We start from the raw sequence: 18,669 nt of genomic DNA, 5'->3' as shown, positions 1-18,669 counted from the left end.
TGAATCGCCTCCTAACCCTGGCCCTCTGAAGATTGTCCTAACTTCTCCTTGCACCTCTGGGGCTACTTCCCGTGCTCGTGGTGAGGATACTCCTTCTTCCGGTCTTTGGTTTTCTTTGCGGACGTATCAGCCCAAGTGTCCCCTACGTAAAAACTCTTTGATTTCTATCTTCAAATTAGTGCATTCTGTAGTAGTGTGGCCAATATCTTTATGATACTGACAATATTTACTGTGGTCTCTTTTTGACCAATCTGTTTTCATTGGCGGGGCCCTCCTGAAAGGGATGTGATTTTCATTTGTGACGAAGATATGTTCCCTAGCGTGCATTATGTCAGTATAAAAGGTTTAGGGGGGTTGTTTGCACTCATTAGTGCATTGGGGCTTTCGAGGCCGATAATCTCTCGACCCTTCATAGACCCCCTTCTTCTTTGCACTTCTTAGGCCTCCTAGATTGAGGGTTTTGGAGGGGACCTGCTTTTCCTGGCCTTAAGGCTTTCGTGACCATCTTCGACACAAATATATTTATGTGCCCGTTTGTAGAAATTGTCCAAGTCGCTGACCTCCCTCTTAAGCATGTTATCCCATAGCTTACTACCCGGGCGTACTCCGACCGTAATGGCCATTTTTAATTCTCCACGGGTCAAGCTTCCTACTTTGGTTGCATCTATATTGAACCTGTGGATATAGCTCTTTAGACTCTCATTTTCTCCTTGTTTCACGTTAGCGAGGTTGGTGCCTGGCATCGTGTAATCACGTATGGCATGATGTTGTTGGAGAAATTCATTAGAAAATTGTTGCCAAGACCTAATGGTCCCTAGCCGAAGTCTTTTGAACCATTTGTACGCAGGTCCTTTTAACACGACAGCAAAGCAGTGGCATCTGGCCCCGCTACTTATTCCTCTCAATTTCATCAGGTCATTGAATGTGTCGAACTTGTATTTGGGATTCGTATTTCCTTCATAAAGGGTCATGTTAAGCTCTTTGAAGTTGGCTAGAAGTTGGACGTCTTGGATTTCCTTAATGAAAGGGGATTCGTAATTGAACTCACCGTCGATGGCTTGCCCTCCAGATGCGGTGATTATCCTGCTCCGGAGGCTCCTCATTTCCATGTCTAGGTCTTGTTTCCTCTTGTTCAAAGAGTCTCTCAAAGTGGACGGGTTAGCCTTTCCTTTCCCTTTGTCTTCCTGGGGAGCCATAGGAGGTGTAGTCCTCTTGTTTGTCCTTTTCTTGTTGAGCTCTTCCCTTAAGTCGGAGGGTGTTTTCCTTGAAGTAACTTCGACTTTATTAAGAGGGTTAGCGTTGTTCTTCTACTCTGACCTCTGGGGCTGTTTCGATTTTCCGAGATGTTCACGCGGCTTCGTCCGAGGGGTATTACTGGTGGAGAGTCGAGTCCTCCCATAGTCCACTGGGACTGTGGGTTTTTCCCCTTCTTGGCCTCTTTCTTTTCTCCTAGGAAGAGACATGCTTGATTTCCCCTGTAGCAGGCCAATCAGCACCTCTTGCATATTCACTAAGGTGGTTTCTAGCCTTTGGTTCTTCCGGTGTAATTCGCATATCTCCTCTTCATAAAATAGAGACCTAGAGCTCGAGCTTATGGAATGGACTCAGGGATTCTTGTCAGGCCTGCGCGTTGATGTACCCAGATCTTTCTGCCGGAGTTCAGCACCTGTGGCAGCTTCAGGGGTGGGAATTCTCCAGCATCTCTCGCAGGAGCAGCCGCTGATCTCGAACGGTTCTCATCAAGTGGGAGAGCTGGGGATAAGCCCTCCCTTTCATCCTCAGGAACCCTGGGCTCCTTTGGTGCATTCACATTTTCAGGTGGCGGAGGATTCTTCATAGAGGCGTTCAGCTGATCTCCATCGAGGTGGACCTCAACCTCTCGTGGTTCTCACAACCGCTTAAAGCGGCTCGGCATCTTTCTCAACCAGAATCAATGGAAGAACAGTTGCTTGGCACTTATTCTTCCCACAGACGGTGCCAAACTATTGACGGTAAGAACTCGCCAACTAAGTTAGGTCGAGAAATTTGTGAGTTAAGAGAAATAGGTTCAAATCAAATGAACTTCAAGCAAACTCTCTTGTGATTTCCAGAACACAAAATTGTAAATGCTGAAATTTCGAAATGAAAAATAGAAAGAATGTGTAGTGTCTATTCTCTCCCTAAAAACCTTTCTTTTCTTTTTTAGGTGAAGGGAGGTCATATTTATAGTTGGGCGCTATTGGCTCATTGTACATGGTGGTCCCTGGAGACACGACTCTGCAGATGCAGTCTACCGAATGTAGTGGTGCCAGGAGCATGGTAGTCGGCTCCAGTACATGCTCAGGGTCTATAGGAGAACCTCCACTTTCGTACTTGGATGTGCCTCCACTACATGTTTAGTACGAGTGTCAGAGATTGGCTGGTGAGGACCACCCCTTGTACCTTACTCGTATGAACACTACTTGTCTGGCGTGGATATTAGAATCAGACATCCGGAAACTTAAGAGTCATACTCTGTACATGCTTCGTGCCTGTACGATCTCCTTCAGTTACATCTAGGCTTTTACCTCCCCCAAGACGTCCCATTATTTAAACCTTTAAATGTTAAAGTCTTCATGAGTCCTCATAGGAGACACGATCCCAAGGTGCATGGCACGAGGAGCGGATTTGGGGCACGGTGGCGTCGCGTGTGGCGCATGAGTGCGCGACACCTGGGGGAGGCGTGCACAAGATCGTAGGCCTTTCAGTGGCTTCGCAAGGCGCATGGGTGTGCGGCACCTGGGTGAGGTGCATGCGAGACCGTAGGCCCTTCGGTGGCTTCGCGAGGCGCATGGGTGCGCAGCACCTAGGTGAGGCGCATGGGTGCGCGGCACCTAGGTGAGGTACGCACGAGACCGTCGGCCCTTCGGTGGCTTCGCAAGGCGCATGGGTGTGCGATAGCTGGGCGAGGCGCAGGGGTGCACGACAGCTGGGCGAGGCTCACGCGAGATCGTAGGCCCTTCGGTGGCTTCGTGAGGCGCATAGGTGCGCGGCAGCTGGGCGAGGCGTGCGCAAGACCATAGGCCCTTCGGTGGCTTTGCGAGGCACGTGGGTGTGCGGAAACTGGGCGAGGCGCATGGGTAAGCGACACCTGGCCTAGGCACACGTGAGACCATAGGCCCTTCAGTGGCTTCACGAGGCGCATGGGTGCGCGACACCTGGGCGAGGCGCATGAGTTTGTGACATCTGGGCAAGGCGCGTGCGAGAACGTAGGCCCTTCAGTGGCTTCGCGAGGTGTATGGGTGCGCGGTACCTCGGCGAAGTGCATGGGTGCGTGTCAACTAGGTGAGGCGCGCGCGAGACCTTAAGCCCTTCAATGGCTTCGCAAGGCTCATGGGTGCACGGCACTTGGGCGAAGTGCATGGGTGCGTGTTACCTGGGTAAGGCGCGTGAGATCATAGGCCATTCGATGGCTTCGCGAGGCGCGTGGGTGCGTGGTACCTAGGCGAGGCGCATGGGTGCGCGACACCTAGGTGAGGCGCATGGGTGTGTGGCACCTAGGCGAGGCGCGCACAAGAACGTAGGCCCATCGCTGGCTTCGCAAGGCGCATGAGTGTGCGACACATGGGCGAGGCACGTGCGAGACCATAGGCCCTTCGGTGGCTTCAAGACACACCTGGGTGTGCAACACCTGGGCGAGGCGCATGGGTGCGCGACACCTGGGCTTGGCACATGCAAGACCGTAGGCCCTTCGGTGGCTTTGCGAGACGCATGGGTGCGCGACACTTGGGCGAGGCGCGCGCGAGACTGTAGGACCTTCGGTGGCTTTGCTAGGTGCATGGGTGTGCGACATTTGGGCGAAGTGAGGCGTGACTTGCTATGCAAGGCCATCATGGCTTCTAGGCACCTGAGCGAGACCTCTGAGTTAAGCGCGAGGTGAGTGCCTCACAGGACCACTCGTGTGAAACGACTGTTTCAGTCATGACGCAAAGCCGAAATGGTGGTCATGCCCAGACCATGTTTGATGCCCTTTTTATTGAGGTAGTGCTCCAATAGACCAACGAGGTGTTAGTCATGATGGCTTTGGACCTTAAAAGGACCATAAACACGAGATGTGGGTTTTTCACTAGTGTGGAATTTTCAGCATCCACAGTTGCATTAATTGAAGAGTGCAGCGCAATACTGCAAAAGAAACTACCTCCAAAGCTTAAATATCCTGGTAGTTTCAATATCCCATGGTCTACATGGTGTTTAGCAGACACAAAGGTGTTATGTGAGTTAGGGGCTAGTGTGAATCTAATGCCTCTATCAATCTTTCAGAAGCTGAATTTGGGAGAAGCTCGGCCAACTACATTGTCCTTGCAGATGGCAGATAGGACAATTAATCACCCTCTTGGTGTGATTGAGGACGTATTGGTAAAAGTGGGTAAATTCATCTTTCCTGCAGACTTTATTATTTTAGATATGGAGGAAGAAGAAAATATTCCAATAATACTTGGAAGGCCATTCTTAGCGACTGGTAGGGCTTTAATTGATGTACAAAAAGGTGAGTTAAAGTTGCGAGTGTAAAACGAGGAAGTTATATTTAAAGTTTTTGCAGCAATTGAAATTCCAACTTGTTGTAGAGTTGAAGTGGTAAACCAAGAAGGGAACAAGTTGGAAGGTGCTAAGAAAAGCTCCATAGTTAAAACCGAAATGAGAAAGGGGCGTAACCAGTTGAAAAAATACTTTAATGAAAGGATTTGAATGTTATATGAGCGAGGGAAAGTTCTGATAATTACTAATCACAAGAAACGAGGGCAAACTCATGACACTATGGCTCTCAAGGATGTGAGGGGTGGACTTGATCCAAGTTGAATGTGAAAGAAAACAAGAGTCCGGCTAAATGACGTTAAGGACAGTGCTCGTAGAAGGCATACCTTTTATTTTTTTTTATGTTATTTGTGTTTTGTTTTTTATTGGACCAATATTTTTTAGAAATTTTGTTTTCTTTTTTTTTTTTAGTTTTAATTGTGAAATTTTGCTTTGTAAATAGTAAACCGTGAAAAATGTGAAAAAAGACTTGAAGTTTAGGTGATTGTAGCACTACATAGCTATGCATATGGCACTACAACGCTAGTTTCCAGCTGCAACAACCGCCATACTGACGTGATAGGTCAGGTAAGTCTCTGTTCTCATTCTTTCACATTGGGGACCATAGTTGGTTTTAAGTTTGGGGGAGAGATTTATTTCTGGTGTTCTTTGATGCATTTTTTTTTTTTTTTGTTTTTATTTTCGTTGGTTGTTTTGAGTCATGTTTTAGAAGTTTAAATTAAGTTGATGATAATTTCCATTTTAATATGATTGACTGTGATGTAGTATAATCCAAAGGAAAAATTTATGTGCTTCTGAAACAATCTCTGCGCTTGGTTAGATTACTTTGTTTTTTTTATTGTGATTTGTTGACATTAGAGATCTATTGCTCATAAATTGCAAATGTTATAATTGAGTTATTTTATGCATGTCGAATTTGGTTTGTGGATTGAGAAGATTAAAATAAATTCTAGAACCTGTTTGCTTACTATTTGAGATGAAATTTGAAACAATGCACATTTTGGGGAAAGGATATAGGCAATTTTTTTGGATTGGTTGTGCCTTTCAAGCTAACCCTATTAAATTTTATCTTTAGTTAACCCTTTTGAGCCTTATAACTGTTTTCTTGTTAATACATTCTTTTGAGCCTCCCTGTGAATTGGATTACCAGTTACTCTTTTTGACCCATACCATGAGCATAAAAATTATTATATGAGGGGAGTGAATGTGTAATAGGATGTTTGTATTATGTGTTATTGAGAATAGTAAGTAATGCAGGCATATGGAAATATTTGGTTATGTGGTTAGTTGGTGAGAATTTGATGTGCATAAAGTGGTTCAATTATTTTTTTTTAGTTATGAGTAAATGAGATTTGGTGTTGAAAGATTGCAGTGAAAGGGTGAAGTAATTTTGACTGAAAATCTAGATTAATGTTTTAAATTGCATGATTGTTTTTCCTGAGAATTATATGTGCATAGCAGTCTTGAGTGTTGAAATTGGTTAGTTATGTCAACTTGGTTTGTTTAGGTTTGAGTCTAGTTTTATTCTTTACTCGAGGGCGAGTAAAGGTTTAGTTTGGGGGAGTTTGATAAACGAGTTTTAGGCTCGTTTACGGTCTAGTTTTAGGTTGGTTTTCATTATTTTAGGATTATTTTATTGTAGAATTAGGCTCGTTTGTTCATGTTTCAGGTTTTCCATGCTAAGTTGGTGAAAAGAGTGAAAAGGAGTGAAAGTGGAAGAAAATATATTAAGTTGGAGAAAATCGTGTTTTTCGGGGTCGATATGTGCGAGTTTTGATGATGTCAATAGCGCTACAACGCTATCAAAGGAGCACCATAGCGCTAGGAAGGATATGAAGGGTTGTTGAATCTGTAAGTAGCACACCACCACTACAAAGCCAGCGCTACAGCACTATCAGACCAAAACATAAGCGCCCCAGAGCTGCATAAAGGGCGCTACAGCGCTAATGCACTAATTCTTGAGGAAATTTGATTCTGACTATAGCGCTACAGCGCTCAAGACATGGGGTTACAGTGCTAGCAACGCGTTGTTCTGATTTTAAACCACTTTTTGAAGGGCAAAACAGTCTTTTCACTTGGGAATCTTGGAAGACTATTTAAGGAACATTATTCTGCGATTTTGGGACACAGTTTAGTTTTATAAACCCTAGATTTAGAAGAGGCTATTGTAATTAGTTTTCTCTCTCATCTGAATTCTTTAGGTTAATTTTTATGAACAATTATTTGAAGTTTATTTTCATCATGTTAGCCATGAACTAATTTCTTTTATCTAGGGATTAATGTAATCACTGGGATTTCTATTTAATTTTATTATGATATTCTACTGATACTTCTTCTCTATTCTAATCTATATGATGTTTGTTTAATGTTAGTAAATATTTGATCACTATTTACTTGATTTAATGGTTTTGATTCAAAATTCGAAAGATGAGAATTGAATATGCTATCATTGTATAGACATAGGTTGCATATTGGACAAAAGTATCTGCATGACTTGTGTAGTAATTAGGTTTCCATGTTTAATGCCTTCTATATGTTCAAGTTTATCACATAAATGTAGAAAACCTACATATAGCTTGAGTTCTTATATCTTGAAAAAGAATAGGAATCGATTATATTAACCTGCTATTAGAATAGAAAGAAGAGATTTAGAATTGATTATTAAAATTAATAGAATGAAATGTTGATGAAATTTATTCCTAGGTGATTTTTACTATTGATTTTTGATTAGTTGATTCATTGTTTTGTTTCCAATTATTTAAATTCTTTTCATAATTTAGAGTATTCACTTTAATTTTAATTTTTCATCATAATTTAAATCACCAAATAGAAAGTTAAATAATAATTAGTGGTATTTGGAAAACAGTCTTCGTGGGATCGACAATCTACTTATCATATATTACTTTATTCGACCACATATACTTTCGTGTTAATTTTCATAGATCATCTTTTGCCACCATTTTCCCGCTAAACCTCAAGTAGTCCTATAAATTCCCAATTAATCGTGACGTTCCCAAATAAATCATCAAATAATTACCCGTTAACCAATAAATCCCAAATACGCGCTAAATCCCCGAAATATCCCTAGGCTCACCCCGAGCTGGGTATTAGACACTGTTGTGACTATTATGCTAATCCGCTAATCAGGATCGCCTCAAGTCGAATACTGCAAATATATCCATATAATAATGTTGTCTCAATCATTTAAAGAACATATAATCACATTTATACCCTCAACGAGTCAAAATTACAAATATGTCATCATCAACAAGAACAGGTCCACATGCATATTTAATACAATTAAACATGCATATATATTCATATTACTAAATAAATCATGTATGCCATGTAGTTTAATCAACAAATTTCACACATATATATCCAATTATGCCCTCCCGGCACACTAATCAAGGCACTAAGCCTTATTAGCATTTTTGGGATGTTACACACGGGATCACTAGAGAAGTGATTATTCCATACACACTAACTTACTCCAAACGCTAGTCGATGACTTTAATAAGAATAACCTAGAAACAAAATCCAACCAAGAAACTCCTGAACCATCATCTTGACCAGGGATTCAAAATCACCAATATCACTTCCATTTAAACCCCGACCAGGAGTATCGTCGTAAGGTTGGCGAATTGCACCAAGGAATTAGAAAATTCCTTCCAAAGGACTGGACCTATGTTGTCCATCCTTATTCTGTTGACACTCTCTCGGTCAGAATCCCAACCAGTGGGAGAGCAACGAGTAAGGCTTCAATTGTTGAACAATATGTAACTGTTGCTTTTTTTACTCCACATATGGCAAGAGTAAAGCAGACTACTCGGAAAAGAACTTATACAGATCCGCAAGTCGCAAGGAAGGCTTCCTGTGCCAATAACAACCATCCAATAAGAAGGAACAATGATCCCATAAAAGTTGAGCCAGCAGTGGAAGTTACCAATACCATATGTCTTCGAGCAATGTTAAAGCCCTGGAAGACAAGAACAAGAAGACAAGAGTAGTACTTTCGAGAGCTATCAAGAAAAATATGGCATCCGAGGAATCAACATGGTTACCCCATGAGCTGCCAGCGTACCAATTTACCTGGCAGAGCTTACAGTGCCTGGTTGCGCTTCCATATAACATCCAATGCAACCTTGCCTTTGAACAATTATTTCAGAGGGGTGGCCGAGTACTTTGACATCACCCATTCCAAATCACTCCCAATGGATATTTAATGCTTTCAGCATTATATATCCTATACAACCATCGCAACTGGGAGCCTCCATGTAGCGTCCTACTAATCCATGACAATTACATTGTATGTTTAAAATATTGCTTAACTCCATAAGCGAGTCATTTGGATTAAAATGTGTAATTAAAATTAAACTATGGTTTATGTATTAAAATTTTTGGTTGATAAATTAAACTTTTCATTAAAAGGTTCGAATAAATACATGATATCCCAAAAGTTTATAAACAAAAGAAATATTTATATTAAACATTGCAAAAATAGTCGACCTAAGCAGCAAAACAAAACTAATTGTTCTAAGCTTCCCCAAAATAACTTGACCATGGTGGCCAAGCAAGTCGAATATGTACACGCCTCTCCAAAGCCCTCCAACTCATGGCTGGTCCAACTCTAGCTTGTCCTTACCTGCACCATAGAGCACCCGTGACCTAAGGCCCACCAAGAAAACCCCACATGGCATAATGATAAACCAATTATTTATAAGGAATAAACATATGCTTCATAGATACAAAGTGAATTTATTCCAATCATAGTTCACAAGTATATTTATTCCAATTACATGAATCATTTACACAACCCAAGAATATAGCCTTACTGAACGAGTTAACCGAGCGAGGTGCATACTCTGGAGCCAAGCCTACGGTCCATGCCTGGTGAGTGGGGATTGCACTCTTAATCTGGACTCGCCTTCACGGCCTTGTTATGCACAATGGCCGACCGACCCATGTTGCACACGATGGTCAAATTTCAATTGTACCAATCATTCACAAATAATTACAAACAGATATGAAACACAAGTACAACACAATCAAAAATAGCCAAAAGATGTTCACATTTAAACAGATATACAAAGCATGGTTATAACCACGTTCAATAATTGGAGCCAATGCCCTAATCTTGGTTCCAATGTCGATTCTCTTACCCCGACTCCCCGAGCCTTGCGGAATTCCTAGTCACAATGTAAATACTAAAATTATTTGGGATTAGACTCACATCCTGAGTACCAATCTAAACTCTAACCCTTTGAACCATTATTCTCAGTTGACAGGGTACTTAAAAACGTCCCTCGAGCCCCCAAGTGGGTGCCCAAGATAGACCCTCAGAACCCCGAGCCTTATTCCCAAAATTCAGAACTTCCTCGTTTCAAGGAACCTGGCACAATCGTGCCTGCCCCTGGGCGAAGTCGCATCCATAGTAATTTTAGGGTTTCTGGGGGGAAATGGTGTGGACACACCCATACAAGCGTGGTAGTGCTATTATCCTCAAAACCTCAATTTGAATTCAAAATTTCAGACTTTCTGGGAAACTAACACAATCGCGCTACAACCTAGCACAGTCGCACCAGATCGCCATATGCACAAAAAATGCCCAGAATTCATGTGTTCTTCCCTAATTCATTTCCTTGCTATTTCTAGGTTTTTCAAACCCCAAACCCCAACAAATATAGACCCAAAAACTCAGTTTTTCTTCAATTGAAAGTGCCAAAGTGCCCATAAAATAGACACACCACAATTATACAACCTGTAGATGTAACGCCCTAGATAGCCAAGACCATTACACTTTGTATTTTAAATTACTGGACTTGCTAATCAAGCCATTTGGGTATAAACGTGTAACTAAGGGTAATTGATGGATTAGGTTTTAAAAATTTTGATCATAGGAATAGGGATTTTCATTTGTAACATTGAATCTGCACATGGGATCCCAAAATAAATATTGACTAGGCATTTACAACTCCCAAAAGTAATTACAACACAACTCAGCCTAAGCGACAAAATTAAGGTTTGGCTCTAGTTCATCATGAATCCTTGGCCGTGGCGGTCGAGCAGCTGCAAATGTACACGTCGCCCCAAAAGCTTTCCAACACATGGCTGGTCCAGCTTCCCCTTAACCTTACCTGCACCACATAGCACCTGTGGGCCAAGGCTTAGCAAAAAAACTTAAATCAACAGGTTCAAATAAGCAATAGAATATAAACAAGAAGCTTTGCAGTAACAACCCTGCTCAAACAAACACATAGTTCAACTTAAACAATCAACGAGTTAGAAAATTGTAGACAACACTTCTAATCATTTAGGAAGCGTTCAGGCTAACCAAGTGCATATTGAACTCCCAGGTTGCCCTAGCAAAAATGGCTTGCATTCCCTTAGGTCGAGCTTTCAGATTAGATATAATAAAACATATAGATTACATAACACACAAGCAGATGCAGCCAAATAATCACAAGTACAGCCATAGTCATATTCATTAATAGGGGTCGAGCCCCGATTACGACCAGGGTGCAGTTTTCTTACCTCGAGTCCCGAGCAGATAGCATATGACGATCCCGAGCGTGATCCCTCCTTCCGAGCCCTAACGGTATACCCTAGTTACAAAAAAATAATGGACAACCATCAAGCACTAAGACTAATTAAAAGCTTCAAGATAAATTTCTAGCCTTTGGGATCTTGAATTCTACTAAACCGGGTAGTACAACCCTTGCCGAGCCTTTAGGTTTGAGTTCCAGAGCTTAAAACCCCAATTTGGCCAAAATTCTCCATTTGATCCGCGACGCCACACAAAATCATCGCGACCCTCTACAAGTAAGAGATCGTCCCTACTTACTACCCTGGACACATACCGCGACTCAACCCACTAGGTGACGCGGTGCTAAGGCCTGCTCTGTCGGCTGTTAGCTTTTCTGACTTTTTTCCTTTCTTATATCAACAAATTATAGTCGAATAGCAAGCGATGTAATAAATCACTGAGACCTTTTTCATTTTAAGTAAATCATAGATAAAGCATTAAGTAGGAGCGGTAGCTTTCTGCTTCGGTTGGCGCGTTGCAGTAATGAAGAAAAGAATGAGATTGATTCGGTCTTAAGTCTTTGGGTGAATAAATTTAGGTATCAAAGTTGTAGTCTTGGTAGCAGTGGGCTTGGTGGTAGCATAGGTGGGTCCTCGGGCAGTTTTTTCCCCTGATTTATGTGAGTCGTGACGTTCTAAAAACAGCGCTGTGGCATGACCCCGTGAACCCAGATTTTCCAACATTTAGCCCAATTCCTCTAAATTCATCCTAAAAAGCAACTAAACCCACAATTGAGTTATAAACTCAAAGAAATTCATCCAGAACAACAGTATAACGCCACAATATACCAAAAAATCCCCATAAAAACCTCAAATGTAAAAAATTCAGACTTTCTCCATAAACTCAAAAGAAAATTCAAAAAGATTAAAGAATTTAACTTACCTCTGCCAAATTGAACTCCCCAGCTAATCCTTCTAGTTTAACAACTTATAGACTCACCAAGAGCAAAATTTAATCTCACCAAGCTGCCTTCTAAACTCAAGAATCCCAAGGCTTTTCCAGGCTAAGTTTACCTTTCAATAAAAAAGAGGCAGAGAGATAGATAGCCACGAGAGAGAGAGAGAGAGAGAAAATTGGGAGAGCTGAGGTGTTTTGTTCTGATTTTGTTTCCTTAGCTTCTACAAAATACTAGTACTAAGGTACTCCAAGGCTAAATCTACCCCTTTGACACCAAAAAGACTAAAATGTCCCTAGATCAAACATTACTCTTTAATGCCCTCAAGGGGAAAATCATCATTTACTGTAATGACCCAACTACTCTAGACTTTGGACCATTAACGAAAACTATCCATAGACACTAATCCTTAATAAAACTTACAAGTGAAATGATCATAACTTTATTAAAAACTTGTAAAAATAAATGTTAAACTTACATAAAACTTAAAGTAGGATATGGGATCCCATTGTTTTAAAATCAAAACATAACATAATTGTAATTAAAAGGGATTACGTAATAAAGTGCGGAAAAATATACATAAAACCATAAGTAAAGAAACTTCATCCCCGAATCGAACTATCGGCCCTTCGATTCCATTCCGCCTCAATACACATGCCCAAACTACCAAGAACCTTTCCCGCCATCAAAGCTATTTTCCTGCACATATAAACATAAAAGGAGTGAGCCTAATGCCCAGCAAGGAAAATCTAACACATAAACCATGTACATAAATTTGATAATGTAACATAAAACATATCATAATACATATGTCACATACATACTATAATGGCCATTATTACTTGGGGTCCCATAAACTAAACAAGTCATATGTCCATTAGATTAGTGGGGCTTGCTAGCTAAGCAAGTCATATGCCCATAATTTATTGGGGCTTGTTAGTTGTACGAGTCATATGCCCAAGTCTACAATTATACATATTATAGCATATTACATAACACATAATCATAAGATAACATTTATCATAACATATAAATCATATAACACATGAATCTTATCCTATTTTCCTTACCAAAAATACCAGGATATGAGAACAGATTTGGGACTTTGGAACACTCCTAAAAACCATAAATGGAAGGGTGAGTATACTAAAGAGAATGAGATGAAAGTGATGAAAGAACTATACCATCAAAAATATACTTACCAAAAACCTTATGTTCAAGAACTTAGATTTCCTATCCAAGAGTAAGAATAAGGTTAGGATGCTGAGTAGAAAACTATAAGAACTTAAAGAAAAATAATAACAAATGAACTAGAGTGTGGAATACCTTGAATGCTTCTATAGCCAATCTAAACCTTGAACCCAAATATGCTATAAACCTTACTTCCCAAGTGTTTGGTAAGCTTATAATGATTAAGCTTATAATTTCCAACCCAAGTGTTTACACTCTCACAATAACCTAACAACTTGCAGCCTCTGAACTTAATTTGATGAATGAATAAATGGCTGGGTACTAGGTCCTATTTATAGAGTATATGAATGAAAAGATCTTCATTTAACTTGAATTAAAATAATGGCTTTTTAAGTGAAAAATATTTGAATTATCGTTCAGCAGAGGCTGAAGACTCGTTCAGAAAGATGCTGGACTTATCAAGAGGTTAAGGATTTGAATGAGAACGTTTTTGAAAACTTTCAAAAATACACTGAAGGAGGCGATATATCGCCTGGGCCAGCATGCCCGAGGCAATCGTGCGAAGTTTCGTGTTTTTCGTATCCCCGTACTGCGATATATCGCCCCCTATAGCTGCGATATATCGGCATACGCTGAATATTTAAACACGAAATTACACAATTTTAGCTTAATTTGAATTGAGTAAACAGCCTTGACTAAGTCCCCTAACATTTTCAAAGCTGCTGATAGACCCTAGGATATTCAAACATTACTCTTAATAAACTTATTCCTCAAAAATACTTAATTATCATTAAACATACACATGACAAGTGTTACTTTCTTATTGGGTCTATCTAAACCTTATAATATAATATTTATCACCACCAATATCAGTCATATTAATCAGACCTTAGGTTAAAATTAATATTCTAAAACTATAGGTTAAACTTAGAAAATCTACAAGTGTTACTATGAGTGTCCAAATAAATCCCGGTCTGAACCAAAGTCCACAGTCATAAAAAATAATACTACTATTACTATTATACTACTATCTAACTAGCTAAGTAAAGTTATTGGACTCTACATTTACCACATTTCCCACTAAACCTCAAATAACACTATAAATTTCCAATTAACCCTGTCATACCCATATAATCACAAATAACTCAAATATCCCTAGGCTCACCCTGATTCGGGTATTCGACCCCGTTATGACTATCCCGCTAACTCGCTCACTAGGATCGCCTCGTGCTGAATATCGCAAATGTATCCACATAATAATGTGGTCTCAATCACATAACACATGTAATTACAATTATACCATCAACGGGTCAAATTTTCTAATATGCCCTTAGTAACAAAAACTGGCCTACATGGATATTTAATACACATAAACATGCATCAGTTTCATATCACCATATAAATCATATATGCCACATAATCACACATATATTCAATTAATTTCACATATAAATCAAATTATACCTTCTCGACACACTAATCAAGGCATTAAGCCTTGTTTGCAAATTCAGGACGTTACAACTATCCCTCCTACTAAAAATTTCTTCCTCGAAATTTACTTGAACAACTAGGGATGCTAATCCCGCATAACTAACTCTAGCTCCCAGATCGCTTCCTTGCCCTTGCTATTCCTCCATAATACTTTAACTATTGGAATCGTCTTGTTCCTTAGAATCTTGTCTTTCCTATCTAGGATCTAAACCGGTGTCTCCTCGTAAGACAAATTCATCTGTAGCTCCAGATCCTCATATCCCAATACATGAGTGGTGTCTGACACGTACTTCTGAAGCATTGAGATGTGAAACAAATCATGAACTCTTGATGATGACGGGGGCATAGCCAATCTATAGTTTACCTGCTCAATCATTTCTAGGATCTCGAAAGGTCCTACAAACCTAGGGCTCAACTTGCCCTTCTTTCCAAACCTTTTTGCTCCCCACAGTGGTTAAATTCGTAGAAATACGTGGTCCCCTAACTGGAACTCCATGTCCCTAATCTTAGGGTCAGCGTAGTTTTTCTATCTAGTCTGTGAGGTGAGCATTCGAGCTCGGATCAGCCTCGTTAGTCCTCTGAACCATCTCAGGACCCAAATACTTCCTTTCCCCCATTTCATCACAATGAACGGGTGACCTACACTTTCTTCCATACAACATCTCATATGGAGCTACTACAATCATTGATTGATAGCTGTTATTGTATGAAAACTCAATCAACATAAGATACTTACTCCATGACCCCTCGAAATCCAGTACGCATGCTCTAAGCATGTCCTCCAATATCTTAATTGTCCTTTCAGACTACTTGTTTGTATGAGGATGATAGGTTATACTAAACTTCAACTAAGTCCCCATGGCCTTCTACAAACTTCCCCAAAACTTGGCGGTAAAAATTAGATCCCTTTCCGACACTATAGATTTTGGAACCCCATGGAGATGTACAATCTCTCTCACAAAAAACTTTTCATACTAGTCCACAGTATAGTTTGTCCTCACTAGCATAAAATGAATTAACTTGGTATATATGTCTACTATTATCCATACCAAGTCATCTTGCCCCACTTTCTTGGGCAAGCCTCCTACAAAATCCATAGTAACCTCTTCCCACTTCCACTCGGGAATACCTAAAGGTTGTAACAACCCCGCTGGGTGCTGGTGTTCAGCCTTCACCTGTTGACAAGTTCAATACTTCGCCACATAATCAACCACATCCTTTTTCATCCCAGGCCAGTAATACAATGACCATAGATCCTGATACATCTTCATGGTGCCTGGATGTAATGAATATGGTGTTGTATGAGATTCATCAAGGTTCTCTCATCTGATACCCATGTCCATTGGAACACAAATCCAATCCTTGTGTTTCAGCAACCCTTCTCTATGATGGAAAAATCATCAGCTACTCCAACTAGGATATTCTCCCTTAACTTTACCAACTATGAATCACTCATCTGGCCCACCTCTATTCTCTCCAAAAGAGTGGACTGCAAGGTAATATTGGCCAACCAGCAAACCACCAACTCTATTATTGCTCTTGTCATGTCTTCTACCAATTCCTTCAATATCTGCTTCGAACTAAACAACTCTCCTGGGCCCCATCGACTCAAAGCTTCTTCCACTACATTGGCTTTCCCTGGATGGCAAAGAATCTCGAAATCATAATCTTTTACCAACTCTAGACAACTTCTTTGTCTCATGTGTTAGGTCCTTCTGGGTGAACAAATACTTCAAAATATTATGATCGATGTGTATCTCGCACTTTTCTTCATACAAATAGTGTGGCCACACCTTCAGTGCAAATACCACTGCTGCTAACTCTAAATCGTGAGTAGTGTATCTTTATTTATATTCCTTTAGTTATTGCGATGCGTAGGCAATAACCTTTTAAGTCTGCATTAGCACACATCCTAACCCCATTCTTGATGCATCGTAGTACACCACAAACTTATCCCCATTTGAAGGGAGACTCGGTATTGGAGCAGTAATTAACCATCCCTTCAATTCCTAGAAGCTATTCTCACATCTGTCTGACCACACAAACTTTAATTTCTTCAGTGTCAACTCTATTAGTGGTGTAGCAATCTTTGATAATCCTTCAACAAATCGTCGATAATACCCTGCCAACCCAAGGAAAATCCTGACCTCCGAGGTGTTCCTTGGCCTCGTCCAATCCCTAACTACATCAACCTTGGATGGATACACCTTAATCCTGTCCCCGCTGACAATGTGACTTAGGAATGTCATATGTGGTAATCAAAACTCGCACTTCTTAAACTTTGCATACAACCGGTGCTCCCTCAATCTCTGTAATACATAACCAGAGATGTTGATCATGCTCTACCTCTGAACGAGAGTAAACCAGAATGTCATTGATGAAGACAATCATGAACTGATCCAAATAATCCTTGAACACCATGTTCATCAGATCCATTAATTCTGCTGGGGCATTGGTCAACCCAAATGACATGACTAGAAACTCGTAATTCCCGTACCTCATGCGAAATGTCTTCTTCAGAATATCCTCATTCTTGATCCTCAGCGGTGATAAACAGATCGAAGATCAATCTTCAAGAATGCTGTCTTACCCTACAATTGATCAAACTGGTCGTTTATCCTCTGTAGTGGGTACATGTTCTTGATAGAAATCCTAGATCCAATCATTCCTGTAATTGTACCTTCAACTCCTTCATCTCTTCCGGAGCCATTCTTTATGTTGCCCTCAACATTGGTTACGTACCTGGCACCAACTCAATGACGAACTCAATCTCCTGGTGTGGTGGAAATCCTGGTAAGTCCTCAGAGAACACATCTAAGAACTCACACACCAAGCTGATCTCCTTTAGTCCCACTAGCATGACCTTAGTGGTATCCACCACACTAGCTAGGAATCATATACAACCCCTGTGTAATAAGTCTCTAGCCCTCAATGCAGATATCATGGGAATATGGGGTTCAAGCACAGTGCTAACAAAAATAAAGGGATCCTCAACCTCGGGCTCAAAAGTCAGCATCTTCATCTTATAGTCAATAGTCGCCTGGTAGTTCCAAAAATCATGTCGAAATCATCCATACTCAACTCAATCAAGTCAACTTGTAGTTCCCTATAATCCATCACAACTGGTAATGTCCTAGAGACTACCAGATCCCCAGTAGGCAGTAAAGTCCCAAACCCCGCAGTATCATAATCACAGGGCCTACACAATCTATCAATCACTCTACTAGAAACGAATAAATGTGTAGCACCAGAATCAATAATTACAATATATGGATTGCTAACACTAGAAAGTTGACCTGTCACTACTGAGATTTTGTGTTTCAATGGAGTTTTAATGCAGTTAGAAGTGTTATATGGTTGCTTACGATGTGCTATTGAGGGTCCTAGGCTTAATTAGGATTTTGGTGGTTAATTAGGATGAGTTTTTAACAGATTTGGCTCGGAGAAAATTTTGGAAAATCTGGGTTCGCAGGGTTGTGCCCCAACTCTATTCTAGGAGCACCACGGCCTGCATGAACTCAAAGGCCAGGGTGGTTCCCTGAATTGCCTTGGCGCGTGTCCAGAGAAATGACTTGGAGGGCTCTCTGACTTTTAGAGCGTCGTGACCCTTAGTGTGGGGCGCTGCGACTAACATGAGGAAAATTGGGCAAATAGGGTTTTTGAGTACAGGAACTCAATCCTAACAGCTCAGGAAGTACTATACTACCCGGTTTAGTAGAATTGGTGGTCTCGGGGGCTAGGAATCAATCTTGAAGCTTTTAATTGGTTTAGTTCTTGATGGATATCAATTATTGTGTTGTGACTAGGGGAACTGCAAGGCTCGGGAAGGAAGGGATCGTGCTCATTGTCTCCTTATCTTATCGTAGAGGACTTGAGGTAAGAAAACCGTGTCTTTTACCAAGTGTAGGGCGTGCGCCCCAATTATTAAGGCACAGGAATGACCATGTCATGAAAC

Source organism: Humulus lupulus, chromosome 4, assembly GCF_963169125.1.
Source record: "Humulus lupulus chromosome 4, drHumLupu1.1, whole genome shotgun sequence".
Taxonomy (NCBI): domain Eukaryota; kingdom Viridiplantae; phylum Streptophyta; class Magnoliopsida; order Rosales; family Cannabaceae; genus Humulus; species Humulus lupulus.
The sequence above is the reverse complement of the archived record's forward strand: the minus strand, read 5'-3'. Positions refer to the sequence as shown.